Source organism: Ovis canadensis, chromosome 3 (assembly GCF_042477335.2).
Source record: "Ovis canadensis isolate MfBH-ARS-UI-01 breed Bighorn chromosome 3, ARS-UI_OviCan_v2, whole genome shotgun sequence".
Classification (NCBI taxonomy): domain Eukaryota; kingdom Metazoa; phylum Chordata; class Mammalia; order Artiodactyla; family Bovidae; genus Ovis; species Ovis canadensis.
The window spans coordinates 189,129,561-189,144,945 of NC_091247.1; the positions used below are offsets into that span (position 1 = coordinate 189,129,561).

At 40.9% G+C, this 15,385-nt stretch overlaps 1 protein-coding gene across 11 annotated transcripts in view; it reads right to left on the reverse strand.

The window, feature by feature from the left end:
- Positions 1 to 15,065, reverse strand: part of RESF1 (retroelement silencing factor 1) — a 31,817-nt gene extending 16,752 nt beyond the window's left edge. For 3 of the 11 annotated variants that reach the window (XR_011256106.1, XM_069585395.1, XM_069585386.1), the window contains exons 1-3: positions 14,767 to 15,065; positions 13,421 to 13,510; positions 2,526 to 2,588 (exon numbers count right to left, since the gene is read on the reverse strand). The gene's annotated coding sequence lies outside the window, so the exon portion shown is untranslated. Of the gene's footprint in view, positions 1 to 2,525; positions 2,589 to 4,522; positions 4,650 to 5,784; positions 5,923 to 13,420; positions 13,511 to 14,766 lie in introns of those variants that run through there. The other 8 variants (XM_069585387.1, XM_069585389.1, XM_069585388.1 and 5 more) reach the window with 8 other exon arrangements.
- Between the last annotated feature and the right edge of the window lie 320 nt (positions 15,066 to 15,385).

Below are 15,385 nucleotides of genomic sequence, written 5' to 3' on the forward strand. Positions count from 1 at the left end.
ACTAGATCTCTTCAAGAAAATTAGAGATACCAAGGGAATATTTCATGCAAAGATGGGCTCGATAAAGGACAGAAATGGTCTGGACCAAACAGAAGCAGAAGACATTAAGAAGAGGTGGCAAGAATACCCAGAAGAACTGTACAAAAGAGATCTTCACGACCCAGATAATCACGATGGTATGATCACTCATCTAGAGCCAGACATCCTAGAATGTGAAGTCAAGTGGGCCTTAGAAAGCATCACTACGAACAAAGCTATTGGAAGTGATGGAATTCCAGTTAAGCTATTTCAAATCCTGAAAGATGATGCTGTGAAAGTGCTGCACTCAATATGCCAGCCAACTTGGAAAACTCAGCAGTGGCCACAGGACTGCAAAAGGTCAGTTTTCATTCCAATCCCAAAGAAAGGCAATGCCAAAGAATGCTCAAATTACTGCACAATTGCACTCATCTCACATGCTAGTAAAGTAATGCTCAAAATTCTCCAAGCCAGGCTTCAGCAATACGTGAACCGTGACCTTCCTGATGTTCAAGCTGGTTTTAGAAAAGGCAGAGGAACCAGAGATCAAATTGCCAACATCTGCTGGATCATGGAAAAAGCAAGAGAGTTCCAGAAAAACATCTATTTCTGCTTTACTGACTATGCTAAAGCCTTTGACTGTGTGGATCACAATAAACTGCGGAAAATTGTGAGAGAGATGGGAATACCAGGCCACCTAACCTGCCTCTTGAGAAATCTGTATGCAGGTCAGGAAGCAACAGAACTGGACAGGGAACAACAGACTGGTTCCAGATATGAAAAAGAGTACGTCAAGGCTGTATATTGTCACCCTGCTTATTTAACTTCTATGCAGAGTACATCATGAGAAATGCTGGACTGGAAGAAACACAAGCTGGAATCAAGATTGCCAGGAGAAATATCAATAACTTCAGATATGCAGATGACACCACCCTTATGGCAGAAAGTGAAGAGGAACTAAAACGTCTCTTGATGAAAGTGAGAGAGTGAAAAGTTTGGCTTAAAGCTCAACATTCAGAAAACAAAGATCATGGCATCCGGTCCCATCACTTCATGGGAAACAGATGGGGAAACAGTAGAAACAGTGTCAGACTTTATTTTTTGGGGATCCAAAATCACTGCAGATGGTGATTGCAGCCATGAAATTAAGACGCTTACTCCTTGGAAGAAAAGTTATGACCAACCTAGATAGCCCATTCAAAAGCAGAGACATTAGTTTGCCAACACAGGTCCATCTAGTCAAGGCTATGGTTTTTCCAGTAGACATGTATGGATGTGAGAGTTGGACTGTGAAGAAGGCTGAGCACCAAAGAATTGATGCATTTGAACTGTGGTGTTGGAGAAGACTGTTGAGAGACCCTTGGACTGCAAGGAGATCCAACCAGTCCATCCTAAAGGAGATCAGCCCTGGGTGTTCTTTGGAAGGAATGATGCTAAAGCTGAAACTCCAGTACTTTGGTCACCTCATGCGAAGAGCTGACTCATTCGAAAAGACTTTGATGTTGGGAGGGATTGCGGGCAGGAGGAGAAGGGGACGGCAGAGGATGAGATGGCTGGATGGCATCACGGACTCGATGGACGTGAATCTGAGTGAACTCCAGGAGCTGGGGATGGACAGGGAGGCCTGACGTGCTGCGATTCATGGGGTCGCAAAGAGTCGGACACGACTGAGCGACTGAACCGAACTGAACGTGCACACACAAGAAAAGACCATGTAAGGAGACATAAACAGATAGCTGTCTACAAGCCAAGAAGAGAGACCTCAGAAGAAACCAGAAACTTTTATCTTAGACTTCCAGACTCTAGAACTGTAAGAAATTTATTGTTTAAGCTCAGCTGGTGAAAAAAATGACGAAACTGTGGTCATTTTGTCAGAGCAGTCCTGGCAGGCTAATAAGAGCCTATAGTAGTGTACCATTAGTCCCTCTGTTGTGTCCGACTCTTTGCAACCCCACAGACTGTGGCTCACTAGGCTCCTCTGTCCATGGGATTCTCCAGGCAAGAATTCTGGAGTGGACTGCCAATCCTTTCTCCAAAAGAGCCTATGGGTAGGAAGAAAAATGCTCTTTACGAGTAATTTGGGGTTGTCGGATTTCCTCCCCCACTCCACCTCTCGTGCTGGCACAGAAAAACTCAACATTGAACTAATTAAATTAGAAGGAGTTACGGGAATTTCCTGGGAGTCCAAAGGTGAAGACTCTGCACTTCCACTGTAGGGCTGCAAGCTCCATCCCTCGTCTGGGAACCAAGATCCTACATGCTGCTTGGTGTGCCACCCACCCCCCACAAAACGGAAGGAGTTCGAAGTTTTCTGATCTTTTTCCTGACTACAGTTTCTACTTCTGGATATAATACATTCTTAGATATTTCAAAATATATTTTAATGGAGATTACCAGAGTCAGGATTTCAATGGTGTATCATTTAACTTTTTCTTGGAAAAAAACTTTTGCCCCCAAATCTCCATACCCTCTGATCACCCCCAACTTGTGACAGCCATGGCACTTACCTAACAAATTCCAACGAAGGCTGAACTTTAAGAGCCTCTCTGCACAGGAGTAGTCAAAGTTATCTGGGACGGGGGGGAAATCACACAAGCCAACGGAATGAGTTTATATAAACATCAACAGGTGAACAATAATTCTATTTTATTTTGCTGAAATTCTAAAGTAGTTTTATTTTTCCCACTATTCTCTCCTCCCTGCTCCCCAGAGACACCAACCCATAAACCTGCTCCCGCTACTCAGGGGCTTATATTTCAGAGGGGGAAAAAAAAATAGCACTATCTGCCACCATACTATCACCAAATCTATAATATCACAGCCTTGTAAATGTAATCTGTATTTACAGTATCAAATCTCTGTATTTAAAATCCTACCTCTGGGAATTCCCTGTGGTCCAAATGTTAGGACAGCACTTTCGCTGTTTGGGGCCTAGGTTTGATACCTGGTCAGGGAACTAAGATCCCACATGGCTGCCTTGAGCTATGGCATTAAAATAATATAAAATGACAAATACAACAAATCAGATTTTAGGATGCTTACTTAACACCCTTAAAGATAGAAACAAAAATGGTTTTTAAAGATAATTTTCTTTATTGTTTTTGGCTATGGTATGTCTTTGTTGCTGCAAGGGCTCTTTTCTATTTGTGGTGAGGGGGCTACTGTCTAGTTGCAGTGCTTGGATTTCTCATTGTGGTAGCTTCTCTTGTGCAGCATGGGCTCCAGGGCACGCAAGCTTCAGTAGCTGCAGCGCATGGGCTGGGCAGTTGCTGCTCCTGGACTTCAGAGCACAGGCTCAAAATCTGTGATGCACATAGGCTAGTCATAGGGCTTCTAGAATTTGTGAAAGATGTTTTCCATGGCCCGTACGGAAACTTTCTCACGTGTTACTCTGTAGCATGTGGGTTCTTCCCAGACCAGAGACTGAATCCACATCTCCTGCATTGGATTCTTTAACACTGAGTCACCAGGGAAGCCCCCAAAAATGACTTTCAAAAGTCATCTGTGCTTTTATAAAATAACTTTTAAAATATACATTGAAAAAATTATTAAAGCAGCTAAAATGATACATTAGAAAATATTCACTTAATGCAAAAGAAAATACTGAGAAACAAAAACACGAGACAGAAAAAAAGTATAAACAGCAGATATAAATCCAACTATATTAACAATTGCACTAAAAGTGAGTGGATTAAACAATTCAAATGACAGAATGTCAGATTATTTTAAAAGGGCTAGCCAACTATATATTTCAATAGGTATACCTTTGATTCAAAGATAAAAAAGACCACAAGAAAGGCAGAATAACTATATACATTATCAGAAAAAAGACTAAAACAAAAAATTTTTCTCTACATAAAGAGGGACATTTTATAACCATAAAAGGGTCAATCCACCAATATGTAACAACTATGTATATGTACTTCAGAGAGCATTAAAACGTAAGTAAAACATAGACAAGTCAAAAACAGGCAATTCACCAAAGTCAAAGACTTCAATTCCCCACTTTTGATAATGAACAGAATTGGCAGGGAAAAAAAACACACACAAGGAAATAGGAGTTTTGAACATACTATACACTCCCACCTTTCTAGTTTATAGTGGAGATTTTTAAAAATTTTAAAAACTATAGTACCTTAGGTTGTAGTACACAGCTGTCCATTGGATGCTTTGTAGTTTTAAGGTTGTCTGCTCTCTGGCAGTTACTATAGATTAGGTTCAACAGTTCAGGTACTTTTGTCAAGTGGTAAAAGGGTCAGCAAGCAGTCTAGTGATGGGTGCACATGCCAGCAAGCCACCTAGCTCTACATGTTTATACTCTGCTGTAGGGAATGCTCCTAGCTATGAATAGCTATAGGTAAATTAGCAAGCCCTAAATAATGATCCTTGATATAGCTGGCACAAAGTTTGGCTCTACTAACACACCCATCTGAATGTCGGTTTTACAGTTTGGAGAACAAGCAATATTAATCTGTTGATGCTGATAAGGTGAGGTGGCCCTCACCAGGACGGGAGGCAAGCAGTCCGGGTGTGTTGATATTGATAAAGCGCTAGGGGGTCTACACTGGCGGGGGGTGGTTCACAGTCGTAATTCATATACTCCTATTTCAAAGAGAATCCATGGAAATGTTCTGTGTGTCATTACAAAAAAAAAAAATCTTTCAAATGTCTTAATTAAAAAAAAACTTTTATCCTGAAAACAGATAAAAATTTAGCTTTGACGATCCCTACATTTAAATCTTACATATTATTAGTATTACTTGGTCTGAGAAAAAGTGGGAGGAAAGCAAGTCACTAAAATCCGTGGCCGAGTAAGTAATGAACAGCAAGCTGTAAACTGCAAAATTAAGATCAATTTGTGAAGCAGGAAAAAGAAGAGAAGTCAATGGCTGCAGTAGACTAAATGTAACAATGCCTGTGCATTTCCACATAAAATTTTCATGAAGACCTCACTAACATTAAGACTTGTAAATATTTTAAAAATATTCTATATCCATACAAAGCAAAGAACATGGTTTAACTGGAAAGCCTCCTTTATTTTAAAAGCAGCCTTATCACAGAAAATTACAAACCAAAAAATAACCTAAAAATCATACCTTTAAAGAATAATCATATTAACACCTATCTTACGCACAAGCACATACAACCACCAACAGAAAGAGCTCTACTGAAATGGATCTTTTATGGTTTCTCATGGCTAGGCCTACTTTAGGTTATACAAAATAGTAGAAACAGAACATGAGAGGACAAATTAGGCCACATGAATAATCATTTTACATGCAAGGGTAACCATTAATTTATCAAAGAAACTGGAACATTATCATAGTGAAAGATAAAGCTATTAAAATCAAGAGAGATGGGTTTTTGAAAAGGCTGTTTCAGGGTAACCTAAAAGATGCATATATAAGGGCTTCCCTGGGCTTCACTTGTTAAGACTCCATGATTCCATGGCAGAGGTCACAGGTTGGATCTTTGGTCAGGGAACTAGGATCCCACATGCAGTGCTGTGTGGCCAAGAAATATTTTTAAAAGGATACATATCTATAGTAGTTGTCTAGCAAGCTTTGATAAATGTTTGTCAAATGAATAAATAATAACTGCTGAAGACCAAGTTAGAGAAATCCCTATTTAAAGTTATAGATGGGAAAGTCTCCACCCCTCCCTTCACATCTGTGTCAACCATAAACATTGCATGATTTCATCTGTCAGCATTCCAATACCTCAAAAATATAGATTTCTTAAAAAAATATGATACTCTTCTCATACCTCAAAAACACTTGTATCTGTTCTGGTATTTTAAATTGGACCTTTTCCTTATAGCTTTCATTCTGCTTCTGTTTCTTTGGAGAGTCCCCTGATGTGGTTAAATTGAGGAAAACTAGTATTTTTCATTTAAAAACTGATCTGCAATGGAAAAAGGTATAGATACTTTAAAAAAACTCAACGAAACCACAAATACCAGCAAATATAAAACCCACTTCTGAGGAATTCTAAAGCATCAAGATTTATTCAAGCTATTTCAGGTCTGGCTTTTTGTGTCCCTGTCCTTGAATTAGGCTTTCAAGAATAGACTATCCTAAATTTTACATTTTATAATACAACTCTATAATTAGTAAGAGCTAACCTTTGAAATTTATGTCAACTGTACTGAATGCTTTGAATGCACTGTCACATTTAATGGTTACAACAAATGCATGAAGCCAAGCAGTCCTAAGCAGAAGGGCCAGGGCTGGCAGGGCTGGAAGTCCCACTGTCCTGGCTTTTAGGCTGGCTTTCTACGCTACTGCAGAAAGAAAGCAGATTAAGACTGAATGGATTCTTATGAAGTGTTTTTTCTAACGTAAATAGCAAAACCAACATCAGTGTCCTTAGGCCCATAAGGCAATACAGAGGCGGATGAGAAAACAGACTGCTGAGAATTCTAAACTGCAGTCATTTCATAGCCTGCAGCTATACCCCAAAGGGAAGGAGGCTGTCAAGTCTTTGGTGCAACTGAATCAAGGGAGGCAGAGAGAATCACCTTGTTCCATTTTTCAGGAAGCTGCTTATCAATGTCTGTACCAGGGGGACCTGTGGGGTGTCTTGTCAAAGTATCAGTGGCCTGAGATTAAACAAAGCTTTCCTGTGAGGCCCTACAAAAGAAAGGTCACCAGAGCACCAAGGTGAAGCTGTTCACGTCCATCCCTGCTCTCCAGTCTTTCAGGTATCCAGTTCCAAACGGGATTCAGAAGCACAGGTCAACTCAATCAGATGCCCTCTTCAGTCACTCAGTGGTGTCTGACTCTTTGCGACCCCAAGGACTGCAGCACGCCAGGCTTCCCTGTCCTTCACCATCTCCTAGAGTTTGCTCAAACTCATGTCCACTGAGTCGGTGATACCCTCCAACCATCTCATCCTCTGTTGTCCCCTTGTCCTCTCTGCTTTCAATCTTTCACAACATCAGGGTCTCTTCTAATGAGTCAGCTCTTCGCATCAGTTGGCCAAAGTATTGGAGCTTCAGCTTTGGTATCAGTCCTTCCAATGAATATTCAGGGTTATTTCCTTTAGGAGTTCCTTTAGGTTTGATCTTACAGTCCAACGGACTCTCAAGAATATTCGCCAACACCACAGTTCAAAAGCAAATTCTCTGGCACTCAACCTCTTATTTAAGTATATTTCCACTTAGTTAACACTGAGTAAGGATGACTAGACAGTAAGTCCCAGCAAGATGATGATCAGGCCATAACCAGGCTCCCAATATGTCCCAGAGGCCACTAAGGTTCACCATTCAGCTCCCATAAAGTTATGACGAAATGCCTCTAAAGGGACAACTGATATAATCTTTTACTGTTAATTATTCCTGCCATTACAGGCACATTATAGTGATTGCTTTGGTAGTCCCAGGTTGTTGACAGGATTCTAAGAACTGCAATGGAGGCATTTTGTTGTCATGGGGTTAAGATCCAGATTTTATAAAACCAGAGGTTGACATTAACGATGCAAAGAGACCCCCAAGTACCAGAAGAGACATACAGGACATAATCTACCTTATCTTCAGCAGGGTCAAGTAAAGGATGACAGATCCAGCAAACAGTTAAATTCAGAGCCAAAACTACATTCTAGAAAATTTATACAAGAGAGTTCTGCTTCCCCTTAATCAGAAAACCATGAGAAATCATGACTAATAGGATGAGGTTTTCAGGGCTTTGCCCAAGGACACAGCTCCAAGGACACAGCTCCAAGGACATCCACTCCCCGAATCAGCAGCTGCTGAGTTTCCAAGTGTCCTTATAATTAAGATTTTCATTTGGCCTGCAGCTATGTTGAAGATAGTGGTAACAGTCTAGAGTAAATCAATGACTTCTATGCACCCCCAATCCCCTGATCAGTACTGTCTTCCTTCTCCAGCAAGCATGGGGGAGCCATTCAAATTCTGCTGCATGAGAAAGAATGTGATATAAAGTGAACAGTCCCATGCACCTGAGCCACAGCACTTTGTCAAATAACATGATTGTATAGAAGGAAACAGTAAAACCTGATAGAATTTGTGGCAGTGACTCTTTAGGGACCTAATGAAGCAGTGACCCACTGGAGATTTCCATCATCTTGTAAAATACTAAGGTAGAAATCATTAGGGAGTTAGTATAGGAACTCTGAGACCTCAGCCTGTTTCAACAATCATCCCACTCCTTAACCTAAAACTATATCCTTTGTCTCAAATTCCTGGCTCTCAGAGGAATGTGTCCTTGGTCTGATAAATTATCAGCTCTTAGATCCAGGAAAGGGTAGTAATTAACTTCTGTTCCATATGCCTGAGAGAAAAACAACTGGTGATCATTAAACTTTAGCCCTACATCTGGTCCACTGTAAAATGGTTGGGGGTCATGAGAAAAGGTCAAGGGATGGCGACTTAATGTAAAAGAAAACTAAGGATACCAAAAGCAGAAAAGGGGGAAAAAACAAACAGTAAAACTACAGACCAATTTATTATGAATATAGATGGAAAAATCTTCAACAAAATGCTAGCAAAACAAAGATAACAGCATATAAAAATAATGATATGCCATAATGAAATGGGACTTATCCCAGAAATACAAGACTGACTTTTCTTTTTTTTAATGTAGAGCCAATATCCTGTAACACATCAATACAATAAAGGACACAAACCACATGACCATCTGAAATGGAGGTATAAAAAGCATCTAACATGACTGAAATTAAATGCATCCTAAAATCCAACATCCTTTCACATAAAAACACTACAACTAGAACAAAGGGGGAACTTCATCAATTTAATAAGACATCTAAAAAAAAAGCCACAGCTTTAAAGCCTGAATGTTTTCCCTCTACCTAGTAAACTACCTTTACTTGCATATGGCATCATCTTGTATATCGAAAATTATAAGGAATCCACTAAAAAAACTAACAGAACTACTTTGACTAGGTTGCCTAGTACAAGCTCAATATACAAAAATCAAATGTATTTACAGTTAACAGCAAAAGAATGAAACACTTTGGAATAAATTGAACAAATGTGGAAAATTTACAGAAATTATTATACATAAATTATATAACTTCAAAGGAAACTAAAGACCTAAATGAATGAGTGGAAAAGTATGCCACATTCAGACACTCTCAAAGTGGCAGGCAATACTTCTCAAATTGATCTACTGATTCAGGACAACCCTTACCGAAGTTCCACATGACTTCTTTGCAGAAATTGAGAACCCAATCCTAAAATTCATTTTGAAAAAGAGTATAATATATTGAAGGACTCACACCTCCCAATTTTTAAACTTAAACTACAAAACTACAGTTAAAAAAGCCATGTGGGACTGAATTAGGATAGACACTAATCAATGGAACAGAAACCAAGAACAAATCCTCACCATGATCACTAGCAAGAAACCAGAATCCAGAATATACAAAGAAATGGTGACAGTGTTAGTCACTCAGTTGTGTCCAACTCTTTGCAACCCTCACGGACTGTAGTCTGTGGATTGTAGCTCCTCTGTCCATGGAACTCCCAGGCAAGAATACTGGAGTGGGTTACCATTTCCTTCTCCAATGCATGCAGTCACTTCAGCTATGTCCGACTCTGTGTGACCCAATGGACAGCAGCCCACCAGGCTCCTCCGTCCACAGGACTCTCCAGGCAAGAATACTGGAGTGGGTTGTCAACTACCATGGTAAAGCAATAAAATCACAGGATACCACTTAATGCTCACTATAATAGTTGTAACCAAAAACACAAGTGTGGTAAGCATGTGGACAAACTAAAATTCCTATATGTTGCTATTGACAATGTACATGGTTCATCAAAAATAGTCTGGCAGGGACTTTCCTGGCAATCCAGTGATTAAGACTTTGTGTTTCTACTGCAGGGGGCACAGGTTTGATCCCTGATCCTGCATACCACAAGGTATGGCCAAAAAAATCTGGCAATTTCTCAAAAGGCCAAATATAGTCACCAAATGATAAGACAGATCAGTTCCACTCCCAGGTATATACCTAAGAGAACTGAAAATGCATGTCCATACAAACACTTGTACACGAATGCTCACAGCAACATCATTCAGAGAATCCAAAAAGCATAAACGATCCAAATGTGTGTGAACTGATGAAAGGAAAACAAAATGAGGTATATTCATACAATGGAATTACTACTTTGCAATAGAAAGGAAGGAAAGACATATGCTTCAATATGAACGCATCTTGAAAACCTCATGCAAGGTGTTCAGGGTCATAAGAGACCACATATTATGACTTCATCTATAAGAAATGTTCAGAATACACAAATCTAGAGACAAACTAGATTAATTAAATGGTTGCCTGCAGATGGGTAGAATGGAGAGTGTCCGTTAATGAGTACAGAGATTCTTTCCGGGGTCAAGAAAATGTTCCAAAAGTGACTATGGTATTAGTTACATTGTATTGAGTATATGCAAAACCACTGTACATGGTAAATGGATAAACTGAATTGCATGAATGACATATGAATTATATCTCTAAACTGTAGCTTAAAAAATTTTTTTCCCAGTTATTAGCACAGACATGGGCACATGACACAATGAAGTACAGGCTTTTGGCAGAGCACACAGACCAAAGGCATATTCTGTACAAGTTGAAGCTGACTGATCATATACATGGAGATGTTAGGGCTATCCAATGAAGGGATGTGTGCCTGAGAATGAAGTCAATGCCAAAGCAGAGAGCAGATCTCAAAGACAGTGTTTCAAGTCTTTAAAACTTTCAGATTCAAATGTTGGATCCAGTCAAACCTGAAAGTCAAGCCACATGGAACTCTTTAAGTTATATGACCCAATAAATTCTCTTTGGGAGCTTAAAAACTAAAAACTTGCTTATGACTGTTTGTTTTTTAAAACCTAACTGGAAAATGCAATAATTCCTTATAATACTCTGCGATTTTAACCACAAGATTTTATTTACAAGTGATTTCAGTTCAGTTGCTCAGTTGTGTCTGACTCTGGGAGACCCCATGGAATGCAGCACATCAGGCTTCCCTGTCCATCACCAACTCCCAGAGCTTGCTCAAACTCATGTCCATCGAGTTGGTGATGCCATCCAACCATCTCCTGCCTTCAATTTTCCCAGCATCAGCGTCTTTTCCAATGAGTCAGTTCTTCACATCAGGTGGACAAAGTACTGGACACAGTTTTCATTTACAAGTGAAGCCCTGCAATTTAATACACCTCAAGAGAATCTTGGTGATTGTCACAAAATCTCTGCAATCATTACATATATGTTTCACTTGAGACATTTACAACAGGCTAGCCTCTAACACTGCCCCTCAGTTTATAAGCACTCTTATGATATTAAGGATGGACATACCACAGAGCTGTCTCTCAACAACAAAGCACTTAGAATTCTTCAAAGGTCCATAAGATACTTCTTTACAAGGTTTATTACAAAGTACATTTTAATTTGCATTTCAATAGATTGGGTTGGTAAACTGTCTGGTTAAGGGGGCACGAAAGGATGAGATAGTTGGGATGGCATCACTGGACTCAGTGGACATGAATTTGAGCAAACTCAGGAGATAGTGAACGAAAAGGAAGCTTGGATGCTGCAGAGCATGGGTCACAGAGTCATACACAATGGAGGAACTACATAAAAGTCTCAAATTGAATGTTTTCTGAGCCTGTTTCACACAGAATATGCCTTTGTGGGGCTAAGGGTGGCGGTGCAGAGATGACTAATTTAAAATGAAAAGCAATTCCTGAAATTCACCTTTCTAAATCCTTTTTAAACATTAGGTAGGATCACTTGCACTGAACATTTGCACTTTATCACATCTAAAACATTGCTAATCTAAATGGGAAGTGGTGGTGGTTTGGTCGCTAAGTGGTGTCCGATTCTTGCAAGTCCATGGACTGTAGCCTGCTGGGCTCCTCTGACCATGGAATTCTCCAGGCAAGAATACTAGAGTGGGTTGCCATTTCCTTCTCCAAAAATGAAAGCGAAAGTCACTCGGTCCTGTCCAACTCTTTGCAACCCCATGGACTATACAGTCCATGGAATGAATTCTCCAGGCCAGAGTACTGGAGTGGGTAGCCTTTCCCTTCTTCAGAGGATCTTCTCAACCCAGGGATCAAACCCAGGTCTCCCACATTGCAGGCGGATTCTTTACCAGCTGAGCCACAAGGGAAGCCCAAGAATACTGGAGTGGGTAGCCTATCCCTTCTCCAGTGGATCTTCCCGACCAAGGAATTGAACCAGGATCTCCTGCATTGCAAGCAGATTCTTTACCAACTGAGCTATCAGGGAAGAAGGGTCCTGTATATCCAGAACAGGGAACATAATGCTTTTGGACAAATCTGCCCTGGCTGGAAAATTTTGTAGAAGCATTACTGACTTCAAACATGCCTGCAGGTAAAAACTAGAGTTGTGCCTGATACTTCCTTACAAAAATAGAACTTACAGGATCTACAGGGAAGGGTTTAATCAACACAAAGCTGATAAACTGATTTAGAGTTTAAATGAGTGAACCATCTCCTATAAGACAGGCCATAAAATATATTTCCTCTAACATGACAACAGCTAAAATTTATTAAGTACTTACCATTTACCAGGAGCTGTTCCAAGTGTGTTATATCTACAAAACTCATTAACTTACCGTAACAATACCATGAGGTTGATACTATTGTTATCTCTATTTTACAAACGATGAGGAAACCGATACAGAGAAGTTTAATAATTCTCCCAAGGCTGCATAGATGGTAAGTGGAAGAGCCAAGATCTGATGCTCAGCAGTGTGACTGCAGGGACCATGGTCTCAAATCATTACAGCAAGTTTCCTAATACTACTTGGGAGTTTACAGAATGGACACCCCAGAAATGATCACTTTGGCTGTACAGGTCCCTATTTTAGAGATCGGTTCTCTCAGAATTCTGCTCTGTGCTGCCTTATCCCATGTGCCACAAGAAATGAATTTGAATAATAAAATAAGAAACAGACCATGTAGAGAATAATGTTAAGTAGACCTCTTCCTCAGTAATTTAGACCATCATCTATTCCTTTTCTAGTAAAGATGAATAATATGAATTCCTTGCTATGTCAACTGTATTATTTCTCCTCAAACTTTGTCATCAAATCCTTTGTAAGCTGGTGGTGGTCTTAGCCGCTCAGTGCTGTCCAGCTATTTGTGACCCCAGGTACTGTAGCCTGCCAGGCTCTTCTGTCCACAGAATTCTCCAGGCAAGAATACTGGAGTGGGTAGCCATTCCCTTCTCCAGAGGATCTTTCCAAGCCAGGGATCGAACCCAGGTCTCCTGCATTGCAAGTAGATTCTTTACTGTCTGAGCCATTGTAGTTTAATACTGAACCAATACTGGTTCAGCTTAATCATTCTGTTCCATAACAGATAAATTAGAGTAGACTACTCAAAGCTGACTCACTTACCTTTAAATACATTACTCCTTTATTACTGTATGTTACCATTTCCCTCCAAACTTGTCAGTACCACTCCACACAGTGTTTACTTCTTTGGTCCTAGGGACAGCAGTAAACATTTTATAATTGACAATAAATTCAATATAAAATTTGTAATTGTATTTTTATTTATATAAAATTCATATTAAACTTATAATAAAGATACATACTAATTTGCTTACTTGATATGACATTGCCGCTCAAACTGTGTTAAGGCTGGATCAAAAGCAAACTAAGCTTACTGAATTCTTAAGAAGACAAAGTAACAAACAGAACTGGGTCTGCTGTAAATTACCATTTACTTTTTAAGTTATAATTCAACTGCACGCCTCCTGATCCACTCCTTCTATCACTCTGAACACTTTCAACTTAACAATTCTTTATCGAATTAGTAAATGAGAATCCAACTGCACAGGAAAAAATAAAACGGTAACTCTTTCATGTTAACACCGATTAGAACTCATCTGATTTAGAGTTAACGCATCAATCAGAAAAATCCCCGAACAAGCTCCGTGACCCGTCTATTTAAATGCACCCCAGCTCATCCCCTTCACCTACTCTTTTTATTTTGAAGGCAAGCATTAAAATATTACAAATAAATTGTTTTCACTGAACCATTCTCTGAAAACTTGCTGTTCCCAAAGGACATCTGCTTAGGAAATTCGTATCCCTCGAGAACATCTAAAATCGGTACGCATTTGTGCATTTAAAAATGCCTCGAGGGACTAACTACTGCTGAGGAACGGAAAGCGACTCCAGCACAAACGTTGTTTGCGGGCCACTTGGAGACGCAAGCTGAGCAATTTTGTTTTGGGAGGTTCGGCCTAATGGGGGTGGGGAGGAAGGGAATACTGGAAAAATAATTCAAAACAAAGATTTTTTTTTTCAAGCCAGCGACAGGAAATCATTAAAAACATAAGCCACTCTCACATCCATCAGTCTAACCAATCGCCTTGCAGTTTAACAAAATGCGTCCTCGCAGTCGCCACCCGCGACCTCTATGGTGAGGAAAGGCGTTCTGCAGAAAACACCCGGCGAGGCGCCGCCCTCCGATTAGGGGTCGACATCCGCCCCGGTTCCCGGCCCTCCCCGCGCGGTGGGCGGGCACCAAGCCGAGCCCGACGGGCCAGCCCTCACCGCTGGCCCGAGACCCGAGCCCCCGGAGCTGCCGCTGAGTCCCCACCACAGAACAAAAGCACTCGCCGCCGCACACCCAGCCCCCGCCTGCGGGCACTTGGGCTGCCGGTGCCCCACCCCGCCGCGCCGAGAACCCGAGGAAACGTGCGAGTGCCGGCGGGAACCAGGTCCCCACTTACCTACCGGAGCTGAACCCAACCTGGGCGAGCGGGGAAAACGCAGCGCCTCTCGGCCCCGGAGTTTAAGTCAACTCGGGTCCGCCTCCAGGGGCGGGTCGAGGGGGAGGCCCACTCCCGGAAAGCCAACCCCGCCCCGGCGCAACGGCAGTAGCGAGACCTGGTATCCGGTACCGGGGTCCTAGTGCCGCTCGGATGAAGTAGAGTCCGGGGAGCCCGGTCCTCCAGTTTCTCCCAAGCTTGCACAGCCAGCTCATGTATCTGAAGAAGAAAACTTCTCCAACAGTGGCTGTCTTTAACTTACATCAGAATCTTTTGAAGGTTGTTAAAAAGGGACTAAAAAGCACCACCTACAAAATTACCCATTCAGTAAGTCTAACTCCGGGGTGAAAACGTATATTTCTAACAAAGGGGAACATCCTTTAACAGAGAAACTTTCTCGAAGGAAATAGACTCTTTTTGCCTGAAGGTTTCTATAGATCAAAGTTGTGAAAATTAATACAGTAAAGGGAAACCTCACCAAAATAGAGTTGAGAGGCCAGAAGGGGGAGCTGTCATACAGTTCGGTACCACTCTCAGTAAATTACAGAAAGAATTGTCAATTACAGGGCCCAACAGGAAA